The sequence below is a fragment of the Musa acuminata genome, chromosome BXJ3-3 (assembly GCF_036884655.1).
Source record: "Musa acuminata AAA Group cultivar baxijiao chromosome BXJ3-3, Cavendish_Baxijiao_AAA, whole genome shotgun sequence".
Classification (NCBI taxonomy): Eukaryota; Viridiplantae; Streptophyta; class Magnoliopsida; order Zingiberales; family Musaceae; genus Musa; species Musa acuminata.
Genome location: NC_088351.1, coordinates 20243396 through 20249108, shown reverse-complemented (window position 1 = coordinate 20249108; position 5713 = coordinate 20243396).

Sequence of the window (5713 nt, the reverse complement as noted above, 5' to 3'; positions counted from 1 at the left end):
ATAGGGATTCAAGGATATACAATCTCCCTAAGTAAAACACAATATTTAATATACATAATTTTTAGTTTTACGGATTTTGCACACCAATCTGTTAGGATCGAGAGCACTAAGAGGGGGGGGTGAATTAGTGCAGCGGAAATCTTATAACGATTAAAAACCAAAAGCTGCGTTTGTTCGAAAACTATTATGATGCAAAAGTAAATTCTCAGTTTGTATCTAAGTGCAGTTTGCGTCTAAGCGCAGATTACGTCTAAGCGCAGTTTTGCGTCTAAGCTCAGATTTACGTCTAAATGCAGATTTACGTCTAAACGCAAATTTACGTCTAAACGCAGTTTTACGTCTAAATGTAGTTTTACGTCTAAACGCAGATTTACGTCTAAACGTAGTTTTACGTCTAAACGCAGTTTTATGTCTAAACGCAGTTTTACGTCTAAACGCAGATTTACGTCTAAACGCAGTTAGACGCAGATTTACGTCTAAACTTTGAAACTCGTTTGTATACTCGCAGAAGGCAGTATGCAGTTGAAACTAAGACGTAAACGTGAACTGAAATCTGATGATTGAGCGAAGAAAGCCGTTTTACGTCTGAATGCAGTTTTACGTCTAAATGTTGAAACTCGTTTGTAAAATCGTAGAGGACAGATTGCAGTTATTAATAGGATTAAAACGTAAGCGTAAACTGCAAGGAAGCTCGTTCGTAAAAGCACGGAAAACAGTTCTGCAGAATCAAACGTAAACGTAAACTGTAATGTATGAAAATACGAGTTTACGTCTGAATGCAGATTTGGAAGAACAGCACTTAGATCTTGTTCGTGAAAGCGCAGAGAGCAGTAGTGATGAGGGAGGTTTGCAGTAATGATAAAGTGCTCGAAAATAAACGCAAACCAGAGATTTAGAGTGGTTCGGTCAGCCTTGACCTACTCCACTTTTGGCTTCCTCCACCGATGAGGTTGCCGACGTCAACTAGGTGCCTTCCTTCAATGGGCGAAGGCCAAACTTCCCTCTTACAATTTCTCTCCTTTTGGCAGGCTTAGGAGACAACCTTTACAGACCTTTCTCTCCTCACTTTACAATTGAAAACTTGAAGAACAGAAGGAGGAGACTTAAAGGCTTTACAACACTTTTGAGCTCTTTAGAATCACAGAAAAGATCACAATTTCGGTATAGGTCTGTATCTTTTCAGTGCTGAATGGGTGGGGTATTTATAGGCCCCAACCCAATTCAAAATTCGAGCTCAAAACGATCAAATCGATCAAATCCCAGAATTTCTAGGATCAGGCGGTTGCACCTCTCGACTGGAGAGGTGGCACCGCCTGGCAGAGCTCGAAGACTGAGCTCTGCCGATTGCTCCTCTCTGCCAGAGCTCGAAGACTGAGCTCGATGGTTGCATCACCTGGCAGAGCTCGAAGACTGAGCTTGGTGATTGCATCACCTGGCAGAGCTCGAAACAGAGCTCGGTGGTTGCATCACCTGGCAGAGCTCCAAGCTGAGCTCAGGCTGATCCACCTCTCTGCCAGAGCTCGAAGACTGAGCTTGGTGAATGCATCACCTGGCAGAGCTCGAGACTGAGCTCAGGCTGATGCACCTCTCTGCCAAAGCTCGAAGACTGAGCTTGGTGGTTGCATCGCCTGGCAGAGCTCGGAACTTGAGCTCTGGCGGTGCAACCTCTTGGCTGGGGCGGTTGCACCTCCCAGCCGTGCAGCCCTGGCGGTTGCACCTCCTGGCTGGGGCGGTTGCACCTCCTGGCTGGGGCGGTTGCACCTCCCAGCCCCACAGCCCAGGCGGTTGCACCTCCTGGCTGGGGCGGTTGCACCTCCCAGCCCCACAGCCCAAGCGGTTGCACCTCCTGGCTGGGGCGGTTGCACCTCTCAACCCCACAGCCCAGGCGGTTGCACCTCCTGGCTGGGGCGGTTGCACCTCCTGGTGCAATCAGGGTCCGAATGGTTCACTCCATTCGACCCACTTTGAATCTTTTCAGGGGCCCAATTGCCCCAAGATTAAGCTAATGGGATCACCTCCCATTTTCATGCTTAATCATCGTGCTAACTACGATTATCTCTAAGACAACTTCTGCAGCTTGCTCCGATGCGTCAATCGCTTCTTCCGGCGAGTTTCCTGCCAACTTCCGTCGATCAACCGATAACCCTCGGTGATCCTTCTGCGGACATCCGGCATACTCCTGGACTTTGCGACGATCCACTTGGCGAGTTCCGACGAGCTTCGCTTGGCAAGCTTCTGGACTTCTCGGATCTGTTCTCTCTGAACCTCCGACGACCGTCCGAACTTCCGTCGAACTCTCGAACTCCCAACGTGATCATGATCTTGACTCCGGCGCAACTCCTGCTGCTTGTCTTACTCTCATCGTAGTTAATCCTGCACACTTATCTCAACACATAGATTAGATAACAAATGACAATTGACTTCATCATCAAAATCCGAGATTCAACAATCTCCCCCTTTTTGATGATGACAATCAATTGATAAAGGAGTTATCCTTAACTCCCCCTATCTATATGCCATAGTTGAGATAAGTCAACCTTGAATTCAAGACCTAAGAATTCAAGTGACGTATTGATAAGTTAGATCAGTTAAACTTATCAATGCTCCCATCATGATGCCTATCATGATGTATCTCTTCAAGAATTATGTCAAGGCATGACATACATCATCAAGTTTGTATGATAGTGTTTGTAACCATTCATCATGTAATCATATAAAGCTACGAAGGACTTTTTACATGATGCTCACATTTGAGATTTTCTAGTAAGTTTGCATTTTCTTCACAATATCAAATCAAGATATGATGCAAACTATAGTACATGTTCACATATCTCTTGGTGATGCAAGGATGGCATAACATTGTTTATGGCATCACTCAAGTATTTGCAACTATGACATAGATAGACTTTTTACATGATGCTCACATTTGAGATTTTCTAGTAAGTTTGCATTTTCTTCACAATATCAAATCAAGATATGATGCAAACTATAGTACATGTTCACATATCTCTTGGTGATGCAAGGATGGCATAACATTGTTTATGGCATCACTCAAGTATTTGTAACTATGACATAGATATGATTATGGCAGTTCAGCTATGACATAGTGTTTATCAATTCATATTTTTCATAGTGTTTATCAATTCATATTTTTCATAGTGTTTATCAATTCATATTTTTCTCCCCCTTTGTCATCAACAAAAAGCATGATAGCATTATCAAGCATATAAAGGAAGTCATGACACATATATCTCTTTATTGTTTTTGCTTGACGGAGGAAAGTCATTTTCCAAAGAGTTTTCATAAGAGTGTACGGGAACATCCCATTTTTAGCATACAACCCGAAAAATGAACTTCTTACATGCATTTGGTTAAAAATATTTGTTACATAATTTGCAACATGTTATTTGATCAAGCGTTGTCAAGGCATGTAATAGTAATAACATCCGAAAAATAATTTTAACTAGTTAAAGTATTCAGACAATTCAACATTCCTAATTCTCTTCTTATGTAATCAAATTGTTCTTCACATAGGGGTTTTGTGAAGATATCAGCCAGTTGATGTTTGGTATCAATAAACTCTATGGTTACATCATGATTAGAGACATGATCTCGTATAAAGTGATGTCTAATATCAATGTGTTTTGTTCTTGAGTGTTAAGCTTTTGATGTAGTAACACAATTATTTCAAGTGCAGCATTATATCATATAGCAAGATTCTCATTTCAGCAAGTGTAGCATTGTATCATATTGTATAGCAGGATTTTTATTTCAGCAAATTTTTGTTTGGCATCTTGATACATGGCATGATAGCAATCATATTAGCAATAGCAACCATATCAATGTCATACTGCTGACTTATCAACTTACATTGGTATGTTGCTTCATATTTTCAAGGCATAGGCTTTTAAACCTTTTTAGTTTCAGTGAAAAAAAAAAAAACGAGATAAATAACAAGAGATGTTTGCAAATATGCTTACATAGACAAAGATAACCATATCAGGGTAACATATGTACAGCATATCAGGTAACCATAAAGACAAAGTCCTTCATGAATAACATAAGGAGTTTACAACATGTCATATCAAAAACATCAGATGTTTATACAAGCTTATTCATGAGGTGGAAGATTAAAGTGCCTAAGTAAAGAGTCAAATTGTCGATGGATTTGTTGTAGCTCGGTTAGGATTTGATCTTGTCGAAGTTCAAGCCGTTCTTGTCGTTGCTCAAATCGGTCCATCCGAATCCCGATATCTTCGATGGATGATGTGTGAGTTTGCTCAACCGGATGTGTTTCCTCATAGGGACAGATCGGAGGAGAGTGGGTACTCCTAAAGACTGGGGTTTCCGGCTCTGGTTCAGGTTCAGGTTGAGGGGGATCAGTTCTTCTAGGCATTCTAACCCAGTTACCGTTCCTATAGTGACATCTTAGTCGGTGAAGCAGATTTTTGTTTATTATGCTGTATCTATCTGATTTCATTACCTCTTCTTCTAGTGGTATTTGAATGTCGTAAGCTTTCATTATTCTAGTAATAATTCCACCATATGGGAGCATCATATCTTTCGTAGATAATTCCCACATGTTTTGTTGGATCAGATACCCAAGACAAATGTCACGTTCTTTCATAATTAGGTACATAATTCCTAATTCCAATTGACTCACTTCATCATGATGGTATTGCTTAGGAAGAATTATACTAGTCATGATGTGATGAAGTATCTTAGTGTTAAAGGGCATTAGATGTTCATAACTTTTAGGAATAGATTCTACGTTAGGATTGGCAAGGATTGTTCCTAAGGCTTCAACGTAGGATGTTTCAATAGTTTTTTCATCCCATGATCCTTTGAAGTAAAGTCCTATGCTTTTCATGGGAATACCTATCATATCACAAATGAATCTATCAGTGATTGAGATGTGTTGTCCTAAGAGATAGGTTGATATCCTTTCTTCATCATCTTTTTGCATGTTGTTATAAAACAATCTAACTAGTCTAGGATAAATGGGTTCGTTGATCTGCAAAATGGGAAGTAGATTTAGGTTGGCAAACCAATGGATAGTCTCTACATCTCTTAGTTCATTCAGATCTACGTATTTTCCCTTATTGATGCTTCTTAGTTCGAAGGAGAGAAATTTTTCAGCATGGTTTTTGGAATAAAAAAGAGTGAGATCAAACTCTTCTACTACTCTCCTCTTTCCCTTGTCCCTTGAGGATCTTCTAGATCCCATTACTACTGCTGTTTAGAGGGATGATGATGAGCTAATAGTAAATGAAGAACAAAACAGAATTTAAGAGCTTCTTAAAGAGTACCTTTGTGAAATCTTCAAGAGAAGGAAGGATTCTTGATGTTTTGCTCCGAAATAAGAGGTATTTGGAAGGCTTAGAGGAGTGAAATGGGAATGGAGGAGACTTGGAAGAGTAGAGGAGGAAATGGGGGTGAGTTGGGGTCGGTTCCTCAACCGGCCCTAGCGTGATTTTAAAGAGCAGAGCTGCTGGCGGTTGCACCTCTGGCTGGAGCGGTGCAACCTCTGGCAACCCGTGATGGCTGGAGGTGCAACCGCCAGCTGGAGAGGTGCCACCGCCTGCAGCAGGTGAGTACTTAAGATGATTTGATTAGGGAGCCTTTGCCTTGAGGAGAGTTTCAGAGCAATTTGATGTTTGTTACATGATTTCGTATGAGTTTTTATTTAAGGAAGAAGCTCTTTGTAAGATAG